We start from the raw sequence: 24,237 nt of genomic DNA on the forward strand, positions 1-24,237 counted from the left end.
GCCCTTGACGCGACGCCCTCGTGGCTACGGATAGGCATCGGTCTCCTTAACCGGGGATTGCGGGTTCGAGTCCCGCTGAGGGTAGGCGTTTCTTTTGAGAAACATTATGCTTTTAAATATTTCCTGTATAAAGGGGGAAATTTTGCGGCGCCTTGTGTCTGCAGCTGTCATCGCTTCCTGCTCACCCGTATTTTGCAGCCACCAAAAAAAGTTGGCAATGTAGAAAGTATGCGTGCACGCCCTTGACGCGAAGCCCTCGTGGCCTAGGCGAAATCGCCTCTTGGGAGGCGCTCGAGCTTCAAACCAAAGCCGAACGTTCCGTCCGACAGAAAGCCTGGGGACCAAGCCCAGCAGACAAACAACGACGAGAAACCGGGCGGTCCCGGAGACGGCTAGCCGACGGCTGGTCGTGAGGGGTAAGCACCATGCTCCGGGCCTACCTCATTCTCTAGTTCATCATGGCTCCTAATCCGTCACTCAGTATTGCAACTCTAAACGTTAGAGGGCTGGCGGCTAGGCGTAGGCAGAGTCAAGTCCTACGGTTGGCCACTGACCAAGACATAGACGTTCTAGCTGTCCAGGAGACCAAGGTAGACGGGGAGGAGGAGACCGGGAGCATGGTGAGGCGTTTCACGACCAGATATTATGCGGTGGTGAGCCACGCGGTAGGGACGTCAGCTGGATGCGTCCTGTTTATTAAGAAGTTACCCGACCTTGTGGTTGAAAGTGTATTTTCATGTCAGACGGGAAGAATGGTCGTTTGCGACTTTGTTTGTGGTGGAGTCGAATTCAGAGTTATGTGCATATATGCGCCAAATGTTGTAGAAGAGCGTGCTGTATTTTTTTCGAATCTTTTTCGGCACATTAGCCGTGATAAGTGCATGATTTTGTTGGGGGATTTCAACTGTGTTTTGAGGGCTCGGGATCGATCCAATAATGCCGGTATTCGAGATAAAAGCAGTCACATACTTTCTAAGTTGATTAGTGATAGTGAACTATACGATGTATGTGACTGTCTGGAGGGGGAGCGGGAGGTGATGTATACACGATTTCAAGGCAGTAGTCATGCGCGGTTAGACCGCTTGTACATGTCACAAGACATGATTCCAATGTGTCACAGTTATTCTGTTGCACCTGTGTCGTTCTCAGATCACTGCTTGGTGATGTGTCACATCGGTATGAAGAAGAAGAGTCAATCTTTTAACTGGGACCAATGGAAAATGAATGCCTTACTACTAAAAGACGCCCCTATTTGTAGACGCATTTCATGAGGCCGTTATGGAAGTAAGCGATGAATGTATTGAAACAATAGCAGAGAAATGGGAATGGTTCAAGGAGAAGGTAAAAATGAAAGCAATAGAAAGGTCGAGCTGCTTAAAGTTTGAGAGGGAAATGAAAGAACGAGACTTACGAAAGATACTTAATCAGCTGATAGCGCTGGAGTGCGAAGAGCCAGGGGCGTATAAGCAAGATATGCGAACCATCAAAGAAAAAATCGAACAGTTGGACAAAGAACGCTATCAAGGTGCGATTGTGCGAGCAAGAGCAAACGCATTAGTAGCGGGAGAGACGCCCACCAAAAGGGCACTAGGACTTGAAAAAGCTCATGGTCGACGTAATCATGTCGATAAGATCTCGTGGAATGGCACACTCGTCGAAGATAACAGCATAGGCCGAGCGTTTTTAGAGTATTACCAGTCACTGTTTGCATATCAAGAAGCTAATCTAGATGAGTTCAAAAGGGTCTTTCTCAGTCGCATGCCGCGATTGAGTGACGACACGAAGGACCGATTAGAAGGGACTATAAGAGAACACGAAGTCGTAAAAGCAATAAATGATTTGAACAATGGCAAATCACCCGGACCTGACGGTCTGAGCGCTTGTTTTTATAAAGCCTTCAAGAAAGAACTTTCGCCCCTGCTAACAGGCCTGTTTAACGACGCGTATGTGAACAAAGCTTTGCCGCCTTCTTTTGGTAAAGCGCATACCATCTTGATACCTAAGAGTGACAAAGCGGAGAAACTTAGGCTCGTGACATCTTATAGGCCCATATCTTTAACCAATGTCGACTATAAGATTTTCATGAAGGTTTTGGCAGCCAGACTTCAAAGCGTCATCAAAGAAATCGTCGCAGACCACCAAACGTGTGGCATCAAAGGGAGGTCAATTTTTTCGAATATTCACACGATGCGGTGCGTGCTCGAGTGCTGAGACCTCACTTACGATGGCGTCGCAGTGCTCCAGCTTGACCTAGAGAAAGCTTCTGACTGTGTGTCTCATGATATTTTGTTTGCCATCCTGGATCACGTTAATGTAGGTGCCATCATCACTGAGGGAGTGGCATTGGCGTATCAGAACTGCACAACACGTTTAATTGTGAATAAATCATTGGGGGCCCCCATTAACGTCATGCGTTCTGTGCGTCAAGGCTGCCCCCTCAGTCCTCTTTTGTTTGCAGTTTACATTGAAACGATGTGTTTGGCGATAACCGAGAACGATCAAATACGCGGTTATAGCTTGGCAGCCACAGAAGTCAAGCTCCTGGCATATGCAGATGATATCGCCGTGTGTTGTACAAACAGAGAAAGCGTAACGGAAACAATACGCGTGGTGAAACAGTTTTGTGATGTAACGGGCGGTAAAGTGAACTGGGGTAAGTCCCTCGGTTTGTGGCACGGAGAGTGGTCCACGGCCCCGGACAACTTTGCGAATGTGAGCTGGGTGAAAACCCCTACCAAGTATCTCGGTGTTCCCTTGGATAGCTACAAACAGAGCGAGGAATACTGGACGAACCAAATAAAAGAAACAAAAGAAAAAGCAGACAGGTGGAAAGGCATCAACCTGTCCATTTTCGCAAGGGCTACTGTATGTAATTTTTCATTACGAAGTTGTGGTACGTCATGCAGACATTGTTTTGTTCAAGGGTAAATGTGCAAAGATTGCACAGAGTGTTCGCCGTTTTTATCTGGGACTCTAACTGGGAAAGATGTAGCCGAACAAATCTGTTCAGGCTGGTGAAGGAAGGTGGCCTGGGCTTGGCGCATCTTTTTGTACGACAGCTTGTCAATAGATTTTTGTTTTTTCGAGATGTGCGTGATCCTTTTCTGCGTACGGTATTAGAGCTCAGATTAAGAGCTGCGCTGCCGGCGCTCATTGTTAGTACCAATAGTATGCCAGGAACGATTCGCGGCTATCTTAAAGAGGTAGTCGACAGTGTGCGCTTTCTTCTGTGCGTTTTTCTTTCGATTATTTATCTGCCGTGAAAAGAAAGACATTATATAAAGATGTATGCGATAGTATATTTCCAGTACCATTGTACAGAGCGATATACAATGGAGGACCAGGACAGGATGTCCTTAAACGGGTGAAAAGAATGGAGGTGCCTACTGGGGCAAAAACATTCTTTTTTAGGCTACACACAGGAACACTGTCAGTGAAGACATTCATGGAAGAATGCGGCTTCCTTGCACCATGGGGCCCACACTGCTTGATTTGCAAGCAACCTGAAACTGTAGATCATGTGTTTTTGCATTGCTGGGAAGGGGTGTACTTCTGGGACGTCCTAAAACGGACAATCAAGAAGGAGTTTCCGTTGAATCCGCATGGGATCAGGTACTTACCGATTGAGAATGAGGACGGGGTTCCATACGACCTAATTAGGCTCAATGGCCTCCACTGTTTATGGCGGGCACGAATGGCTGGGTACCATTGCGACCCAGATGCTAGGCCTGCTCGTATTTATTTTCGAGAAAGTATGTCTCGTTTCATGGAAATTAAGAAAATGCAAGATATTGTACCCGATTGGCTGTCGAGGATAGAACCTCTGACAGCTTTAAAAGAATTTTAGTTTGACAACGCCAGTCCATGTTGGGCTGATGGCTTTCATGTTTTTCAGTATGTTCTGTAGGTGTTCTTTTTGTGATGTCTGTTTCTATACTGTGTGCATTGTACATTGTCAAAGACCGGCAATAAATAAAAAAAAAAAAGCCCTCGTGGCCTAACGGATAAGGCATCGGTCTCCTAAACCGGGGATTGCGGGTTCGAGTCCCGCCGAGGGTAGGCGTTTCTTTTGAGAAACATTATGCTTTTAAATATTTCCTGTATAAAGGGGGAAATTTTGCGGCGCCTTGTGTCTGCAGCTGTCATCGCTTCCTGCTCACCCGTATTTTGCAGCCACCAAAAAAAGTTGGCAATGTAGAAAGTATGCGTGCACGCCCTTGACGCGAAGCCCTCGTGGCCTTACGGATAAGGCATCGGTCTCCTTAACCGGGGATTCGGGTTCGAGTGCCGCCGAGGGTAGGCGTTTCTTTTGAGAAACATTATGCTTTTAAATCTTTCCTGTATAAAGGGGGAAATTTTGCGGCGCCTTGTGTCTGCAGCTGTCATCGCTTCCTGCTCACCCGTATTTTGCAGCCACCAAAAAAAGTTGGCAATGTAGAAAGTATGCGTGCACGCCCTTGACGCGAAGCCCTCGTGGCCTAACGGATAAGGCATCGGTCTCCTTAACCGGGGATTCGGGTTCGAGTGCCGCCGAGGGTAGGCGTTTCTTTTGAGAAACATTATGCTTTTAAATCTTTCCTGTATAAAGGGGGAAATTTTGCGGCGCCTTGTGTCTGCAGCTGTCATCGCTTCCTGCTCACCCGTATTTTGCAGCCACCAAAAAAAGTTGGCAATGTAGAAAGTATGCGTGCACGCCCTTGACGCGAAGCCCTCGTGGCCTAACGGATAAGGCATCGGTCTCCTTAACCGGGGATTCGGGTTCGAGTGCCGCCGAGGGTAGGCGTTTCTTTTGAGAAACATTATGCTTTTAAATCTTTCCTGTATAAAGGGGGAAATTTTGCGGCGCCTTGTGTCTGCAGCTGTCATCGCTTCCTGCTCACCCGTATTTTGCAGCCACCAAAAAAAGTTGGCAATGTAGAAAGTATGCGTGCACGCCCTTGACGCGAAGCCCTCGCGGCCTAACGGATAAGGCATCGGTCTCCTTAACCGGGGATTCGGGTTCGAGTGCCGCCGAGGGTAGGCGTTTCTTTTGAGAAACATTATGCTTTTAAATCTTTCCTGTATAAAGGGGGAAATTTTGCGGCGCCTTGTGTCTGCAGCTGTCATCGCTTCCTGCTCACCCGTATTTTGCAGCCACCAAAAAAAGTTGGCAATGTAGAAAGTATGCGTGCACGCCCTTGACGCGAAGCCCTCGTGGCCTAACGGATAAGGCATCGGTCTCCTTAACCGGGGATTCGGGTTCGAGTGCCGCCGAGGGTAGGCGTTTCTTTTGAGAAACATTATGCTTTTAAATCTTTCCTGTATAAAGGGGGAAATTTTGCGGCGCCTTGTGTCTGCAGCTGTCATCGCTTCCTGCTCACCCGTATTTTGCAGCCACCAAAAAAAGTTGGCAATGTAGAAAGTATGCGTGCACGCCCTTGACGCGAAGCCCTCGTGGCCTAACGGATAAGGCATCGGTCTCCTTAACCGGGGATTCGGGTTCGAGTGCCGCCGAGGGTAGGCGTTTCTTTTGAGAAACATTATGCTTTTAAATCTTTCCTGTATAAAGGGGGAAATTTTGCGGCGCCTTGTGTCTGCAGCTGTCATCGCTTCCTGCTCACCCGTATTTTGCAGCCACCAAAAAAAGTTGGCAATGTAGAAAGTATGCGTGCACGCCCTTGACGCGAAGCCCTCGTGGCCTAACGGATAAGGCATCGGTCTCCTTAACCGGGGATTCGGGTTCGAGTGCCGCCGAGGGTAGGCGTTTCTTTTGAGAAACATTATGCTTTTAAATCTTTCCTGTATAAAGGGGGAAATTTTGCGGCGCCTTGTGTCTGCAGCTGTCATCGCTTCCTGCTCACCCGTATTTTGCAGCCACCAAAAAAAGTTGGCAATGTAGAAAGTATGCGTGCACGCCCTTGACGCGAAGCCCTCGTGGCCTAACGGATAAGGCATCGGTCTCCTTAACCGGGGATTCGGGTTCGAGTGCCGCCGAGGGTAGGCGTTTCTTTTGAGAAACATTATGCTTTTAAATCTTTCCTGTATAAAGGGGGAAATTTTGCGGCGCCTTGTGTCTGCAGCTGTCATCGCTTCCTGCTCACCCGTATTTTGCAGCCACCAAAAAAAGTTGGCAATGTAGAAAGTATGCGTGCACGCCCTTGACGCGAAGCCCTCGTGGCCTAACGGATAAGGCATCGGTCTCCTTAACCGGGGATTCGGGTTCGAGTGCCGCCGAGGGTAGGCGTTTCTTTTGAGAAACATTATGCTTTTAAATCTTTCCTGTATAAAGGGGGAAATTTTGCGGCGCCTTGTGTCTGCAGCTGTCATCGCTTCCTGCTCACCCGTATTTTGCAGCCACCAAAAAAAGTTGGCAATGTAGAAAGTATGCGTGCACGCCCTTGACGCGAAGCCCTCGTGGCCTAACGGATAAGGCATCGGTCTCCTTAACCGGGGATTCGGGTTCGAGTGCCGCCGAGGGTAGGCGTTTCTTTTGAGAAACATTATGCTTTTAAATCTTTCCTGTATAAAGGGGGAAATTTTGCGGCGCCTTGTGTCTGCAGCTGTCATCGCTTCCTGCTCACCCGTATTTTGCAGCCACCAAAAAAAGTTGGCAATGTAGAAAGTATGCGTGCACGCCCTTGACGCGAAGCCCTCGTGGCCTAACGGATAAGGCATCGGTCTCCTTAACCGGGGATTCGGGTTCGAGTGCCGCCGAGGGTAGGCGTTTCTTTTGAGAAACATTATGCTTTTAAATCTTTCCTGTATAAAGGGGGAAATTTTGCGGCGCCTTGTGTCTGCAGCTGTCATCGCTTCCTGCTCACCCGTATTTTGCAGCCACCAAAAAAAGTTGGCAATGTAGAAAGTATGCGTGCACGCCCTTGACGCGAAGCCCTCGCGGCCTTACGGATAAGGCATCGGTCTCCTTAACCGGGGATTCGGGTTCGAGTGCCGCCGAGGGTAGGCGTTTCTTTTGAGAAACATTATGCTTTTAAATCTTTCCTGTATAAAGGGGGAAATTTTGCGGCGCCTTGTGTCTGCAGCTGTCATCGCTTCCTGCTCACCCGTATTTTGCAGCCACCAAAAAAAGTTGGCAATGTAGAAAGTATGCGTGCACGCCCTTGACGCGAAGCCCTCGTGGCCTAACGGATAAGGCATCGGTCTCCTTAACCGGGGATTCGGGTTCGAGTGCCGCCGAGGGTAGGCGTTTCTTTTGAGAAACATTATGCTTTTAAATCTTTCCTGTATAAAGGGGGAAATTTTGCGGCGCCTTGTGTCTGCAGCTGTCATCGCTTCCTGCTCACCCGTATTTTGCAGCCACCAAAAAAAGTTGGCAATGTAGAAAGTATGCGTGCACGCCCTTGACGCGAAGCCCTCGTGGCCTACGGATAAGGCATCGGTCTCCTTAACCGGGGATTCGGGTTCGAGTGCCGCCGAGGGTAGGCGTTTCTTTTGAGAAACATTATGCTTTTAAATCTTTCCTGTATAAAGGGGGAAATTTTGCGGCGCCTTGTGTCTGCAGCTGTCATCGCTTCCTGCTCACCCGTATTTTGCAGCCACCAAAAAAAGTTGGCAATGTAGAAAGTATGCGTGCACGCCCTTGACGCGAAGCCCTCGTGGCCTAACGGATAAGGCATCGGTCTCCTTAACCGGGGATTCGGGTTCGAGTGCCGCCGAGGGTAGGCGTTTCTTTTGAGAAACATTATGCTTTTAAATCTTTCCTGTATAAAGGGGGAAATTTTGCGGCGCCTTGTGTCTGCAGCTGTCATCGCTTCCTGCTCACCCGTATTTTGCAGCCACCAAAAAAAGTTGGCAATGTAGAAAGTATGCGTGCACGCCCTTGACGCGAAGCCCTCGTGGCCTAACGGATAAGGCATCGGTCTCCTTAACCGGGGATTCGGGTTCGAGTGCCGCCGAGGGTAGGCGTTTCTTTTGAGAAACATTATGCTTTTAAATCTTTCCTGTATAAAGGGGGAAATTTTGCGGCGCCTTGTGTCTGCAGCTGTCATCGCTTCCTGCTCACCCGTATTTTGCAGCCACCAAAAAAAGTTGGCAATGTAGAAAGTATGCGTGCACGCCCTTGACGCGAAGCCCTCGTGGCCTAACGGATAAGGCATCGGTCTCCTTAACCGGGGATTCGGGTTCGAGTGCCGCCGAGGGTAGGCGTTTCTTTTGAGAAACATTATGCTTTTAAATCTTTCCTGTATAAAGGGGGAAATTTTGCGGCGCCTTGTGTCTGCAGCTGTCATCGCTTCCTGCTCACCCGTATTTTGCAGCCACCAAAAAAAGTTGGCAATGTAGAAAGTATGCGTGCACGCCCTTGACGCGAAGCCCTCGTGGCCTAACGGATAAGGCATCGGTCTCCTTAACCGGGGATTCGGGTTCGAGTGCCGCCGAGGGTAGGCGTTTCTTTTGAGAAACATTATGCTTTTAAATCTTTCCTGTATAAAGGGGGAAATTTTGCGGCGCCTTGTGTCTGCAGCTGTCATCGCTTCCTGCTCACCCGTATTTTGCAGCCACCAAAAAAAGTTGGCAATGTAGAAAGTATGCGTGCACGCCCTTGACGCGAAGCCCTCGTGGCCTAACGGATAAGGCATCGGTCTCCTTAACCGGGGATTCGGGTTCGAGTGCCGCCGAGGGTAGGCGTTTCTTTTGAGAAACATTATGCTTTTAAATCTTTCCTGTATAAAGGGGGAAATTTTGCGGCGCCTTGTGTCTGCAGCTGTCATCGCTTCCTGCTCACCCGTATTTTGCAGCCACCAAAAAAAGTTGGCAATGTAGAAAGTATGCGTGCACGCCCTTGACGCGAAGCCCTCGTGGCCTAACGGATAAGGCATCGGTCTCCTTAACCGGGGATTGCGGGTTCGAGTCCCGCCGAGGGTAGGCGTTTCTTTTGAGAAACATTATGCTTTTAAATCTTTCCTGTATAAAGGGGGAAATTTTGCGGCGCCTTGTGTCTGCAGCTGTCATCGCTTCCTGCTCACCCGTATTTTGCAGCCACCAAAAAAAGTTGGCAATGTAGAAAGTATGCGTGCACGCCCTTGACGCGAAGCCCTCGTGGCCTAACGGATAAGGCATCGGTCTCCTTAACCGGGGATTCGGGTTCGAGTGCCGCCGAGGGTAGGCGTTTCTTTTGAGAAACATTATGCTTTTAAATCTTTCCTGTATAAAGGGGGAAATTTTGCGGCGCCTTGTGTCTGCAGCTGTCATCGCTTCCTGCTCACCCGTATTTTGCAGCCACCAAAAAAAGTTGGCAATGTAGAAAGTATGCGTGCACGCCCTTGACGCGAAGCCCTCGTGGCCTAACGGATAAGGCATCGGTCTCCTTAACCGGGGATTGCGGGTTCGAGTGCCGCCGAGGGTAGGCGTTTCTTTTGAGAAACATTATGCTTTTAAATCTTTCCTGTATAAAGGGGGAAATTTTGCGGCGCCTTGTGTCTGCAGCTGTCATCGCTTCCTGCTCACCCGTATTTTGCAGCCACCAAAAAAAGTTGGCAATGTAGAAAGTATGCGTGCACGCCCTTGACGCGAAGCCCTCGTGGCCTAACGGATAAGGCATCGGTCTCCTTAACCGGGGATTCGGGTTCGAGTGCCGCCGAGGGTAGGCGTTTCTTTTGAGAAACATTATGCTTTTAAATCTTTCCTGTATAAAGGGGGAAATTTTGCGGCGCCTTGTGTCTGCAGCTGTCATCGCTTCCTGCTCACCCGTATTTTGCAGCCACCAAAAAAAGTTGGCAATGTAGAAAGTATGCGTGCACGCCCTTGACGCGAAGCCCTCGTGGCCTAACGGATAAGGCATCGGTCTCCTTAACCGGGGATTCGGGTTCGAGTCCCGCCGAGGGTAGGCGTTTCTTTTGAGAAACATTATGCTTTTAAATCTTTCCTGTATAAAGGGGGAAATTTTGCGGCGCCTTGTGTCTGCAGCTGTCATCGCTTCCTGCTCACCCGTATTTTGCAGCCACCAAAAAAAGTTGGCAATGTAGAAAGTATGCGTGCACGCCCTTGACGCGAAGCCCTCGTGGCCTAACGGATAAGGCATCGGTCTCCTTAACCGGGGATTCGGGTTCGAGTGCCGCCGAGGGTAGGCGTTTCTTTTGAGAAACATTATGCTTTTAAATCTTTCCTGTATAAAGGGGGAAATTTTGCGGCGCCTTGTGTCTGCAGCTGTCATCGCTTCCTGCTCACCCGTATTTTGCAGCCACCAAAAAAAGTTGGCAATGTAGAAAGTATGCGTGCACGCCCTTGACGCGAAGCCCTCGCGGCCTTACGGATAAGGCATCGGTCTCCTTAACCGGGGATTCGGGTTCGAGTGCCGCCGAGGGTAGGCGTTTCTTTTGAGAAACATTATGCTTTTAAATCTTTCCTGTATAAAGGGGGAAATTTTGCGGCGCCTTGTGTCTGCAGCTGTCATCGCTTCCTGCTCACCCGTATTTTGCAGCCACCAAAAAAAGTTGGCAATGTAGAAAGTATGCGTGCACGCCCTTGACGCGAAGCCCTCGTGGCCTAACGGATAAGGCATCGGTCTCCTTAACCGGGGATTCGGGTTCGAGTGCCGCCGAGGGTAGGCGTTTCTTTTGAGAAACATTATGCTTTTAAATCTTTCCTGTATAAAGGGGGAAATTTTGCGGCGCCTTGTGTCTGCAGCTGTCATCGCTTCCTGCTCACCCGTATTTTGCAGCCACCAAAAAAAGTTGGCAATGTAGAAAGTATGCGTGCACGCCCTTGACGCGAAGCCCTCGTGGCCTAACGGATAAGGCATCGGTCTCCTTAACCGGGGATTCGGGTTCGAGTGCCGCCGAGGGTAGGCGTTTCTTTTGAGAAACATTATGCTTTTAAATCTTTCCTGTATAAAGGGGGAAATTTTGCGGCGCCTTGTGTCTGCTAGCTGTCATCGCTTCCTGCTCACCCGTATTTTGCAGCCACCAAAAAAAGTTGGCAATGTAGAAAGTATGCGTGCACGCCCTTGACGCGAAGCCCTCGCGGCCTTACGGATAAGGCATCGGTCTCCTTAACCGGGGATTCGGGTTCGAGTGCCGCCGAGGGTAGGCGTTTCTTTTGAGAAACATTATGCTTTTAAATCTTTCCTGTATAAAGGGGGAAATTTTGCGGCGCCTTGTGTCTGCAGCTGTCATCGCTTCCTGCTCACCCGTATTTTGCAGCCACCAAAAAAAGTTGGCAATGTAGAAAGTATGCGTGCACGCCCTTGACGCGAAGCCCTCGCGGCCTTACGGATAAGGCATCGGTCTCCTTAACCGGGGATTCGGGTTCGAGTGCCGCCGAGGGTAGGCGTTTCTTTTGAGAAACATTATGCTTTTAAATCTTTCCTGTATAAAGGGGGAAATTTTGCGGCGCCTTGTGTCTGCAGCTGTCATCGCTTCCTGCTCACCCGTATTTTGCAGCCACCAAAAAAAGTTGGCAATGTAGAAAGTATGCGTGCACGCCCTTGACGCGAAGCCCTCGCGGCCTTACGGATAAGGCATCGGTCTCCTTAACCGGGGATTGCGGGTTCGAGTCCCGCCGAGGGTAGGCGTTTCTTTTGAGAAACATTATGCTTTTAAATCTTTCCTGTATAAAGGGGGAAATTTTGCGGCGCCTTGTGTCTGCAGCTGTCATCGCTTCCTGCTCACCCGTATTTTGCAGCCACCAAAAAAAGTTGGCAATGTAGAAAGTATGCGTGCACGCCCTTGACGCGAAGCCCTCGTGGCCTAACGGATAAGGCATCGGTCTCCTAAACCGGGGATTGCGGGTTCGAGTCCCGCCGAGGGTAGGCGTTTCTTTTGAGAAACATTATGCTTTTAAATCTTTCCTGTATAAAGGGGGAAATTTTGCGGCGCCTTGTGTCTGTAGCTGTCATCGCTTCCTGCTCACCCGTATTTTGCAGCCACCAAAAAAAGTTGGCAATGTAGAAAGTATGCGTGCACGCCCTTGACGCGAAGCCCTCGCGGCCTTACGGATAAGGCATCGGTCTCCTTAACCGGGGATTCGGGTTCGAGTGCCGCCGAGGGTAGGCGTTTCTTTTGAGAAACATTATGCTTTTAAATCTTTCCTGTATAAAGGGGGAAATTTTGCGGCGCCTTGTGTCTGTAGCTGTCATCGCTTCCTGCTCACCCGTATTTTGCAGCCACCAAAAAAAGTTGGCAATGTAGAAAGTATGCGTGCACGCCCTTGACGCGAAGCCCTCGCGGCCTTACGGATAAGGCATCGGTCTCCTTAACCGGGGATTCGGGTTCGAGTGCCGCCGAGGGTAGGCGTTTCTTTTGAGAAACATTATGCTTTTAAATCTTTCCTGTATAAAGGGGGAAATTTTGCGGCGCCTTGTGTCTGCAGCTGTCATCGCTTCCTGCTCACCCGTATTTTGCAGCCACCAAAAAAAGTTGGCAATGTAGAAAGTATGCGTGCACGCCCTTGACGCGAAGCCCTCGCGGCCTTACGGATAAGGCATCGGTCTCCTTAACCGGGGATTCGGGTTCGAGTGCCGCCGAGGGTAGGCGTTTCTTTTGAGAAACATTATGCTTTTAAATCTTTCCTGTATAAAGGGGGAAATTTTGCGGCGCCTTGTGTCTGCAGCTGTCATCGCTTCCTGCTCACCCGTATTTTGCAGCCACCAAAAAAAGTTGGCAATGTAGAAAGTATGCGTGCACGCCCTTGACGCGAAGCCCTCGTGGCCTAACGGATAAGGCATCGGTCTCCTAAACCGGGGATTGCGGGTTCGAGTCCCGCCGAGGGTAGGCGTTTCTTTTGAGAAACATTATGCTTTTAAATCTTTCCTGTATAAAGGGGGAAATTTTGCGGCGCCTTGTGTCTGCAGCTGTCATCGCTTCCTGCTCACCCGTATTTTGCAGCCACCAAAAAAAGTTGGCAATGTAGAAAGTATGCGTGCACGCCCTTGACGCGAAGCCCTCGTGGCCTAACGGATAAGGCATCGGTCTCCTAAACAGGGGATTGCGGGTTCGAGTCCCGCCGAGGGTACGCGTTTCTTTTGAGAAACATTATGCTTTTAAATCTTTCCTTATAAAGGGGGAAATTTTGCGGCGCTTTGTGTCTGCAGCTGTCATCACTTCCTGCTCACCCGTATTTGCAGCCACCAAAAAAAGTTGGCAATGTAGAAAGTATGCGTGCACGCCCTTGACGCGAAGCCCTCGTGTCCTAACGGATAAGGCATCGGTCTCCTAAACAGGGGATTGCGGGTTCGAGTCCCGCCGAGGGTAGGCGTTTCTTTTGAGAAACATTATGCTTTTAAATCTTTCCTTAATAAAGGGGGGAATTTTGCGGCGCTTTGTGTCTGCAGCTCTCATCACTTCCTGCTCACCCGTAATTTGCAGCCACCAAAAAAAGTTGGCAATGTAGAAAGTATGCGTGCACGCCCTTGACGCGAAGCCCTCGTGGCCTGATTCTGCTTCCGGCAGCCGTGCTGTGCGGTTCGTAGGATCATGAGCTCCGTTGGAGCGGCGATGGCGGCCCTTACCAGCCGCGGTAACAGGAAACAAGAAGAAGATGAGTACCATTTTGTTTTGCCACAACTGCCTACAGGACGCATCGTTACCAATACAGTTTTTCTGCCTGGGGACGTGCGAGCACGGCCTTACAGAGTTGAAGATTTCAGGGACGCCCTCGCTCTTGCCGGGATGCTGCCGGAAGTTGTCGCACTCGGAGCCTACCAGATTAACCATGTCTGGGCGGTTACCATGTGCAATGCAGACGCTACCAAGCGGCTGCTAGCCTTGAAGGAAATGGAAGTGAAGGGACGGCGCTGCGTCGTCGTGGACCCACAGGACAGGCAAGTCAAGTTACGCCTTCATTGGCTTATTTACGGCGTAGCTGACGAGGACGTCCGTACAGCGCTAGCCGCTTATGGCAAGGTGGTTGACGTACAGCGTGAGCATTGGCGGGTGCCGGGTGTTCAAGAAAAGAACTCGACTGCCCGGACGGTGCTGATGAAGTTGAAAACTGGCTTGAAGTTGGAAGACCTACCGCACCAGGTACGGGTCGCCGGAGAACTAGCATTAGTGGTAGTTCCGGGGCGACCAATGCAGTGCCTGCTCTGTCAGGGCTCTGGACATGTCCGGCGTGACTGCAAAGTGCCTCGGTGCTCGATATGCAGACGATTTGGACACGAAGACGCTCAGTGCACGCGGTCCTACGCCGCAGCTACTGGGCGAGGAGTGAGCGACTACACCGAGAAGCTCTTAATGGACGTGACCGAAGCCGAGGAGGCAGCAAAGGGAAGCGGAAGCTTGGAAACGCAAAAGGAACCGCGCAGCGAAAAGACACCAGAAGGCAAGCAAAGCCAGGTGACAACGGAGGCTACGACCGAGCCGCCAGCAACAGTGACCGAGCTGGCAGCCACGCCCGTTCCCGCTGACGACGACACGTTGGAGAGCAGCGATACAGAAGGCACCCAAGCTGAACCAAGGAAGCCGCGCTTGCAGGGGAGCCAAGCCCATAGCAGCAGAGTGAACCCGGCTGTCAAGCGTCCGCTTGAAGGGACCGCGGACCAGAAGGCGTCCTCCGGGAGACGCCCCAGCCTTAAGCCACGGCCAAATCAGGAATCGGAGAGGAAGGCCACTGACGAGCCGCCGAGGCAGCACCTGGACACCGGGCAACCGGGCGGATCCGAAGACGTCTAGCCGTGCGCTAGACGTGCAAGGTAAGCGTCATGCTTCGGGTCCTGCTACCTCCTGTTAAAACATGGCACGCAACGCGTCGTTTAGTTTGGCTACGTTAAACGTGCGAGGTCTAGCCGCAAAGAAAAAGCAGAGCCAAGTATACCGCTTGTTGGTAGATCATGACCTCGACATGTTGGCTGTGCAAGAAACAAAAGTTGAAGGGGAGGAGCAGACCCGGAGCATGATGCTTCGCTTCACGGCTCGCTACTACGTTGCAGTGAGTCATGCGGTGGGCAAGTCAGCGGGATGCCTGCTATTTTTGAAAAAGTTACCGGGGCTAGATGTACACAGTGTTTATTCATGTCCAAGTGGTAGATTTATTGTTGTTGATTTTTATTACAGTGATGTTACCTGGAGAGTAATATGTATTTATGCACCGAACGGTACAGATGAAAGGTACAATTTTTTTCTGAGCATTGAACCATATCTGACTGCAGACAAACATGTTGTTGTGTTAGGAGATTTCAACTGCGTTTTGAACACTCGGGACCGAAGCAATGCACACGGGTATAGAGACAGAAGTAGTCAGTTTTTATCACGGTTTATTGGAGAACATGATATAGATGATGTAGCAGAATGTCTCGAGGGAGCGAGAGAAGTGCAGTTTACGCATTTCCAAGGACAGAGTCACGCTCGCCTTGACCGTATTTATGCATCAGTGGAGCTATTACCTTTGTGCACCCAATACCATGTAGTGCCCGTGTCGTTTTCGGACCATTGTCTAGTTAAATGTCTGATGGGAAGTGCGGAAAAACAAAACAAGTTTTCGTGGGATCTGTGGAAAATGAACGTAAAGCTTCTAAGCGACGAATGCTTTATTCAAGGTGTGAATGAGGCGATAGATGCAATGAAATCAGAACAGGTGCCCAGTGTCGGCGCGCAATGGGATTTATTTAAGCAACATGTCAAAATGAAAGCCATAGAGCGAGCTAGCTGCATTAAGTATGAGGATAAAGTTAAAGAAATTTAAGAACGTTGCTTGAAAAACTGGTTAAGCTTGAATGCCGTGAGCCGGGCAAGTTTAAAGACGACATTCGTAGCATAAAACAGAAACTCGAAGCAGCAGATGAAGAGCGTTATCGGGGAGCGATAGTGCGAGCCAGAGCCGAGGCATGGGCGGCCGGGGAGACGCCCACAAAGCGAGCGCTGGGAATCGAAAGGGCGCACGCCCGCCGTAATCACATCGATGTGATAGAAGATAAAGCCCCTATATTTATAAAAGTAGCGCCATTCTTAGATCTTGCCGCCACCGCGCTCACCCGGGTGCTTCCTCCTCGCCCTCTCTTAGCCGCCTCCTGTCGCCCCAGCCTCCTCCGCTCCCCCATTGGCCAATCCGTGTCACGTGGAAGTTCGCGTCGTGCTTTTGTATATTTTTTTCTTTCCAGCGCGCTCCGACTGCCATTCTCGGGCCTGTGCGACGAAAGTGCTGTACGCACAAACGGATCAAACGTGTTAGGGACAAGAACTTCGTCGTGATGGCATGCTGCTGCGTCTTAAGTTGCCGCAACCGACAAGGCGAGGGCAAAAGGCTTTTTTTGTTTACCATCCGGCGTGCGCAAACGCTCGCTGCACACTTGATATTTGCGCCGTATCGCATCGTCGCGTTGCTACTTCCAAAACGGCATTATTAAGACCAGTTACTGACTGACGAAGCAAAATCGCGCCTCAAAAACGTCTCCGCAGGGCGCGATCGAAGTTTTCCTCGGATTTCCTCTGGTAGCGCGTTAGCTGTCGTCTGCCACGGCAGGCCCGACGCAGGCGGCGCCACTGTCGATATCGCGCCTCGATCGCGCTGGTCCACGGCCGGGCTCGACTGGCGCGCGCGCGAGCGCGCGCGCCAGTCGAGCCCGGCCGTGGCTGGTCGCGCCGAGCGCGATAGTTGAACGGAGGAGGAGGGAAGTGGATGGCGCTACTTTTATAAATATAGGGGCTTTAATAGAAGAAAGTGGTATTGAAACAACAGATACGGAGGCTATAGGGCGAGCTTTCTTTCGATTCTACGAAGGGCTGTTTGCCCATAGATCAGTAGATGTAGAAGGGTTTAAAACAGCCTTCTTAGAGCGCATGCCTCGGCTGTCAGAAGAAAGAAAAGCAGCTCTTGAAGCACCTATAACAATAGCAGAAATAGAAAAGGCAATAGATGATCTTAACCCTGGAAAGTCGCCCGGTCCGGACGGTCTGAGCGCGGCTTGGTACAAAGCATTCAAGCAAGACCTGTCCTGTCAGTTGAAAGATGTCTTTGATGAGGCATTTGAGGTGGGAACGTTACCCCTGTCATTCTCCCAAGCACACACTGTGCTCATTCCAAAAACAGAACAAAAAGATAGGCTAAGACTCGTGACATCATACAGACCAATCTCACTAACTAACTGTGATTATAAAATATTTATGAAAGTATTGGCTAGCAGACTTCAGACCGTTATGACGCAGATTGTGGGAGCCCACCAAACCTGTGGTATTAAGGGCCGCTCTATTTTTACTAATATTCATTCATTGAGGTGTGTGCTCGAGTGTTGTGACGCCTCTCGGTCGGCTGTCGCAATACTCCAGCTTGACCTAGAAAAGGCATTTGACTGTGTATCTCATGTATTATTGCGTTCCATACTCGAACATGTTAATTTAGGCTCAATCATCATCGACGGAATATCCCTAGCTTATAGAAACTGCAAAACGCGCCTGATAGTCAACAACAGATTGGGGGCCCCCGTTGACGTCCAGCGGAGCGTGCGTCAAGGGTGCCCACTGAGTCCTCTTTTGTTTAGTATTTATATTGAAACTTTGTGTCAAGCAATAATTGAAAATGATCGTGTTCATGGGTTCAGATTGCAGGCGTCCGAGCTAAAGCTCTTAGCGTACGCTGATGATATAGCGGTGTGCTGTACGAAAAAGGAGAGCCTGCTAGAGACAGTCGCTGTAGTAAGACGGTTCGGAGAAGTAACGGGGAGCTTTGTGAACTGGGGAAAGTGTCTGGGCTTTTGGCACGGCGAGTGGCAGTCAACACCAGAGACATTTGCCAACGTGAAATGGGTTAAAACCCCAGTGAAGTACCTCGGCGTTCCCCTTGAAAGTTATAAGAAAAATGATGATTTCTGGCTAGAACAAGTCAAGGAAACACGAGAAAAGGTGGAGAGGTGGAAAGGTGCACACCTATCAATTTTCTCCAGAGCGACAGTGTGCAATTTGTTTTTTGTTAGTAAATTATGGTACATGATGCAAGTGTTGTATTGTTCGCGAGTGCATGTGCAGAAGTTCCACCGAGTGTTCGCTGTTTTTATTTGGGCTTCCAGCTGGGAACGCTGCAGCCGCACGAATCTTTTCAGGCGAGTGAAAGAGGGAGGCCTGGGAAAAAAACGGTTTACAAGCCGGCGGCTTGTAAACCGTTTTTTCTTCTTTCGGGACGTCAAAGACCCGTTCTTAAGATCGGTGTGTCAAGTGAGACTTTGTGGTGCGCTACCAGAGCTTGTTATCAGCAGCGAAATTATGCCTGGTACTTTGTTTGGGTACTTCAAAGAGATAGTAGCCAGTGTTCGTTTTTTGTCTGTACGGTTCTCGAATGATTATATGTTCAGCGTGAAAAGAAAGAAAATGTACAGTGACCTGTGTGATGTTATTTTTCCAGTACCGATGTACAGAGCCATATACAGTGGAGGTCAGGGAAAGAACGTTTTGAAACGAGTAAAAAGAATGCACGTGCAGCCAGGAGTGAAATCTTTCTTCTTCAAGCTTCACACTGGCACCCTGACAGTGAGAACCTTCTTAGAAGAACGCGGGTTTTACATGCCGTGGGGGTCAAACTGTCTGATTTGTAAAAAGCCTGAAACAGTAGACCATGTTTTCATACATTGTTGGGAGGGGGTGTACTTTTGGGACGTTCTGCAAAGAACAATGAAGAAAGAATTGCCCTTACATCCGCAGGGCATAAGATTTCTACCACTGGATAATGAGGACGGGGTCCCATTTGACCTCATCATGCTGACTGGCCTCTACTGTCTATGGCGATCCCGAATGCAAGGCTTCTATTGTGACCCAGAAGCGCGGCCTGCGCGCATACATTTCCACGAACACATGTCACGCTTTCTGGAGGTGAAAAAAGCACAAGTTGATGTGCCTGATTGGCTACCAAGGGTAGAGGCCTTGGCATCCCTAAAGGAATTTTAAAAGAGAGTCAGCCAAGCCATGCTGGCTGCTATGTAAGAGCTTGTTTTTTTTTCTTCTGTATTTTCGTGTACTAGTTATGCATTTTGTTTGTTTTGCTGACAGTGTGTCAGTCAACCTGTCGAGAACTGGCAATAAAGAAAAAAAAAAGCCCTCGTGGCCTAACGGATAAGGCATCGGTCTCCTAAACCGGGGATTGCGGGTTCGAGTCCCGCCGAGGGTAGGCGTTTCTTTTGAGAAACATTATGCTTTTAAATCTTTCCTTAATAAAGGGGGAAATTTTGCGGCGCTTTGTGTCTGCAGCTCTCATCACTTCCTGCTCACCCGTAATTTGCAGCCACCAAAAAAAGTTGGCAATGTAGAAAGTATGCGTGCACGCCCTTGACGCGAAGCCCTCGTGTCCTAACGGATAAGGCATCGGTCTCCTAAACCGGGGATTGCGGGTTCGAGTCCCGCCGAGGGTAGGCGTTTCTTTTGAGAAACATTATGCTTTTAAATCTTTCCTTAATAAAGGGGGAAATTTTGCGGCGCTTTGTGTCTGCAGCTCTCATCACTTCCTGCTCACCCGTATTTTGCAGCCACCAAAAAAAGTTGGCAATGTAGAAAGTATGCGTGCACGCCCTTGATGCGAAGCCCTCGTGGCCTAACCATTCCACTTCCGGCCGCGAAAGCCTACGGAAGTGTTTTCACGTGCTCCAACGGGGCGGTTACAACGGCTTTTTCAAGCCGTGGTAACAGGATGGAAGAAGTCGGTTCACAGGAATACCAAGTGGTTCTACCGCAGCTGCCCACAGGTCCGTGTTTTGAATACGTTTTTTTTTTTTTTTTTTCATGGGGACATAAAGGCCAGACCGTTCCGTGCCGAGGATTTTCGTGACACGCTGGTTCAGCTGGGATTGCTTCCTGAGGTTGTCGCCTTAGGAGCATTCCAGATGAACCACGTGTGGGCGGTGACCTTTAAAAGCCCGGAAGCTGTGAAAAAGATTCTAAGCATTGGAGACGTGAAGGTCAAGGAGCGACGCTGCCTTGTTGTGGACCCGTGGAGCCAGGACGTGCGCGTCAAGCTTCACTGGCTGCTTCACAACATTCATGATGACGATGTTCGTGCAGCACTAAGCCCATACGGCAAAGTGACAGATATACTCCGAGAGCGCTGGCGCGTTCAAGGCATTCAAGACAAGGGCACGTCCACGCGCACGGTTAGCCTGAAACTAAAGGCCGGCGTGACTGTTGACGGACTTACCGCATCAACTACGTATATCTGGCATTATGTCACTTGTTGTCGCACCAGGAAGAGCCCCGTTGTGCTTGAGGTGCAACCGTAAGGGGCATATCAGACGAGACTGTCGTGTGCCACGCTGTACGACGTGTAGACGCTTCGGTCATGAAGAAAGCGAGTGCGTAAGAACGTACGCGAATGTCGCCGGCGGTCCTTCTAAAGCCGATGAAGTTTTGCGGGAACACCTCATGGATGAAGTGGATGCGGAAGAAACTGCCAGAGGACTGAAGAGCCTCTCCACCTGCTCTACTCCACCTGCTGAAGGGGTGGACAAAGAAGGCGAGTCTAAGGAGAACCTGACGTTAAGCAACCAAACATCCAACGACGACACCACGGAAAAGAACTTGAAGAGCCCTGAGACGGACTTCCAGTGTTAAACTTGCTATGGACACAAGTGGACCAGGCGCAAGTGGGGCACCGATTAAACGCGCCCATGAAGAAGATCTCGAACAAAGTGCAGGTGGCGTGGGTTCTAACAAACCGTTACTGAAAACCACAACTGGTCGCTGGCCAAGCTTGAAGCCGACGCCGAATTTGCCACCGAGCAGGAAACCGTCGGTGACAGCACCGACTTAACTGGGATGTGTCACTCGGGTGTTTTTTTTTTTTTTTTTTTTTTTTCATTCCCTTCTTTTCTGAGCCATGTGTGTGTGTGTGTGTGTGTGGGGGGGGGGGGGGGGTTCCTTTTGCTGGACTGGCAACGGTTCAGGCAGCAGATGCGCAACGTCAGAGTGTGCGCAATGGGCTATACTGTGAATTTTGCTGGCAGTGTGAATTGTGTACAACTGTTGCGAAACGTGCGTGCAGATGATTCAGTCTGTCTCTTGCTCACAACAAAATGATTCGCATAGAAACAGCATTGCGAGTGGCTACGATTAATGTAAGGGGATTCCCAGGACCGAAGAAGCAATATCAATTTCAACGGCTTCTTGCGGATAGTGAACTGGACCTTATTGCTGTGCAGGAAACAGATAGAAAGTGAGGAAGGGACGGACAGAATGGTAGAGCGCTTTCAGTCACGCTATTTTGTGTGTGTATCTCATGCTGTTGGAAGAGCTGGTGGTTGTGCGCTCTTTATACGGAATACCTTAGGCATAAGTGTAGAAAGTGTTATAAATGACCAAATGGGACGTTTAATAATGTGCGATTTTATTTTCTGCGCAAGCAGATGGCGTGTTATTTGTCTGTACGCTCCAAATGAAGTAGGAGAACGAACCAGGTTTTTTTGAAATTTTGAAGGGCCACTTAAAATGGGAAGGGGCTGTTGTTATGATGGGTGACTTTAACTACGTGTGTAACGTGGCGGATAGATTGCAAGGGTCACCTATTTGTGATCCTAGTTCAAACTATCTCTTAACAATTGTGGACAAGCATGAACTAGAAGACGTGGGTTATTTTTTTGCCAACACTGGGATTTTGAAATTCACGAACTACCAGCAAAGCAGCCACGCGAGATTAGATCGCATTTATGTATCTGCACAAATGCTAGACAATTGTAGTGAATATGATGTTTTACATGTATCATTTAGTGACCATAGCGTTGTTAGAGTTTCGATGGGCCCTAAAAAACCCCCAAGGTTTAACTGGAAGCTATGGAAATTTAATGTTAAGCTTCTAGAAGATGACGTATTCGTTACCAAAACGAAGGATGGTATTAGAGCGTTTCACGCAAAACAAAACACGAGCTATGCTGAAGCGTGGGAATGCTTGAAAGAACAAATGTAGATGCAATCGAAAGATCCTGCTTGCTAAGAGAGATATAAAAAAGGAAAGAAAAAGAACTGCAAGCTCAGTTAGATTTTCTTCTGAACGCAGACACAAGTAATCCCCGAACTTCATCGAAAGAAGTTCGTGAAACAAAAGTTGAAATGGAACGGCTTGACACTGAAAAATACAAAGGGGCAATTATTCGCGCACGCGCGGAAAAGCTTTTGTGTGGTGAAGAACCCACGAAGCGGGCGATTTCCGACGAGAAGTGTTATGCCTCACGAAACGAGATAAACGCCATAACGTATGAGAATGACGTCAGTCGGGAAAAAGAAACCATTTTGCGTACGTTTGAAGAATATTACGAGGATATGCTAGGACAGAAAAGACTCTTTAACGAAGGATTCCAAGAGGAATACTTGCAACAAATGCCCAGGCTAGATGAAAGTATGAAAGTCAGCCTTGAGAGCCCTATCAGTGTCAGAGAAATAGAACTAGCCATCGATGAACTAAGCACCGGAATATCGCCAGGGCCAGATGGTTTTGGAGCACGCTTTTATAAGACTTTTAAGCAAGAACTGGCAGGAATGTTGCACGACGTAATAACAGAGGCGTATGATAAACAGATGCTACCCCCCTCCTTTCGTCGCAGTCATACTGTATTAATCCCAAAGTCCAGTGACCCTGAAACATTATTATTTGTACGGGCGTATCGCCCGATCAGTCTGACAAATACCGACTATAAGATTTATGCTAAAGTACTGGCAAGACGACTGCAAAATATAGTACGACAATTGGTAGGACCCCACCAAACATGCGGGATAAAGGGCAGATCCATAACAACAAACATTCATGTTGCAAGGACAATCCTCGAATGTTGTGATGCTTTTTCAGGAAAGGTAGCCATGCTACAACTGGACTTGGAAAAAGCTTTCGACAGGGTGTCACACGAAGTTCTTTTGCTTGTCCTGGAACATGCGAATGTAGGTTCAATCTTGTTGGAAGGTGTAAAGATGGGCTACAGAAACGCATCTACACAAATTGTGGTCAATAAAACACTGACGCGGTATATTGACATTAACACTGGTGTAAAACAAGGATGTGCCTTATCCCCTCTTCTTTTTGCAGTGTACCTAGAACCCTTTTGCATAAGCGTGATAGGCAATAATGATATCAGAGGATTTAGGCTACACACCAGTGAAATTAAACTTTTGGCGTATGCTGATGACAATTGTAGTTTACTGTGACGATAAAAGCAGTGTCAGCATGGCGGTAGAAACGGCCACAAGGTTTTGTAAAACGACAGGAAGTGCCATTAATTCGAGCAAGTCGCTTGGAATATGGCACGGAAGCTGGGAAGATACACCAGCGCTTTTTGAAAATGTGACATGGGTCATGACACCGACGAAATATTTAGCAGTGCCGCTAAAATATTACAAAGACACGAAAGAATACTGGCAACAAGAAATTCAGGAGGTGAAAGAAAAAAACTGCTAGGTTTGGAGGGCGAAATCTGTCCATGTTCGCTCGATCGACCGTGTGTAATATCTTTTTGGTAGCTAAAATATGCTATGTGCTACAAGCTCTCTGCATGTCGAGAGTAAACATTCAAAGGTTACACAGGGTCTTCGCTGTATACATATGGGGCTCAACGTGGGAGCGAACAAGCCATACGAACTTATTTAGGTCAGTGAAAGCTGGTGGCCTCGGTTTAGCGCATTTATTTTTGAAACAGGTAGTTTCAAGATTTTTGTTCTTGCGTGACCAAAGAGACCCCTTTCTGCAAACAGTGGTTCAAATAAGACTTAATGAAGCTCTGCCGCAATTTGTTGTTTCATCGCACCCTAATAAGGGATCGAGCATTAAGGGTTTCTTTCGAGAAGTGGAGTGGTATTTTCATTTTCTATGTGCGCGCTTTTCGTTAGAATACCTCAGCAATGTTAGACGAAAAAAATTGTATAAAGATGTTGTTGATACATGTTTACCAGTGCCCCTTTACCGATCAATGTACGGAGCTAACACGGGTCTAAATGTTTTGAAACGGGCCAAAAGGATGCCAGTACGAACGTCGGCTAAGAATTTTTTTTTTCAGTTACACAGCGCAACATTACCAGTGAAGCCTTGGCTTCAGGAAAGGGGAATTTTCGTGCCGTGGTCAGTAGCCTGTATGAGATGCAGAAAGCCTAAAACGGTCGAACCTATATTTTTGAATTGTTCTGATGCAGTATTTCTGTGGGATGTTCTGCAGCGAACTTTGAAAAAAGATTTACCGGTTACGCCAAACGGCATCCGCTTCCTACCCACGAGCAACGAGGAACTAGTACCATACGATATGTTCATGTTGTTAGTGTTGCATAGTCTGTGGAAGACGCGGATGGCAGTGTGTCATGAACATATTCAAATCCAGTCAGCAAGAGAAAACTTTAATGAAAACATCGTATATATGCGTGAATG

At 48.9% G+C, this 24,237-nt stretch overlaps 7 non-coding genes across 7 annotated transcripts; all 7 read left to right on the plus strand.

The window, feature by feature from the left end:
* The first annotated feature begins 3,986 nt into the window (after window positions 1-3,986).
* Window positions 3,987-4,059, plus strand: Trnar-ccu (transfer RNA arginine (anticodon CCU)). The gene has a single exon. It is a non-coding gene; the product is annotated as a tRNA-Arg (tRNA).
* Window positions 4,060-8,786: 4,727 nt separating this feature from the next.
* On the plus strand, window positions 8,787-8,859 carry Trnar-ccu (transfer RNA arginine (anticodon CCU)). The gene has a single exon. It is a non-coding gene; the product is annotated as a tRNA-Arg (tRNA).
* A 2,811-nt stretch (window positions 8,860-11,670) lies between these two features.
* Window positions 11,671-11,743, plus strand: Trnar-ccu (transfer RNA arginine (anticodon CCU)). The gene has a single exon. It is a non-coding gene; the product is annotated as a tRNA-Arg (tRNA).
* Window positions 11,744-12,631: 888 nt separating this feature from the next.
* On the plus strand, window positions 12,632-12,704 carry Trnar-ccu (transfer RNA arginine (anticodon CCU)). Its single transcript has one exon. It is a non-coding gene; the product is annotated as a tRNA-Arg (tRNA).
* A 168-nt stretch (window positions 12,705-12,872) lies between these two features.
* Trnar-ccu (transfer RNA arginine (anticodon CCU)) lies at window positions 12,873-12,945 on the plus strand. The gene has a single exon. It is a non-coding gene; the product is annotated as a tRNA-Arg (tRNA).
* A 6,002-nt stretch (window positions 12,946-18,947) lies between these two features.
* On the plus strand, window positions 18,948-19,020 carry Trnar-ccu (transfer RNA arginine (anticodon CCU)). Its single transcript has one exon. It is a non-coding gene; the product is annotated as a tRNA-Arg (tRNA).
* A 168-nt stretch (window positions 19,021-19,188) lies between these two features.
* On the plus strand, window positions 19,189-19,261 carry Trnar-ccu (transfer RNA arginine (anticodon CCU)). The gene has a single exon. It is a non-coding gene; the product is annotated as a tRNA-Arg (tRNA).
* The last annotated feature ends 4,976 nt before the right edge of the window (window positions 19,262-24,237 follow it).

Source organism: Dermacentor silvarum, chromosome 1 (genome assembly GCF_013339745.2).
Source record: "Dermacentor silvarum isolate Dsil-2018 chromosome 1, BIME_Dsil_1.4, whole genome shotgun sequence".
In the NCBI taxonomy this organism is placed as follows: domain Eukaryota; kingdom Metazoa; phylum Arthropoda; class Arachnida; order Ixodida; family Ixodidae; genus Dermacentor; species Dermacentor silvarum.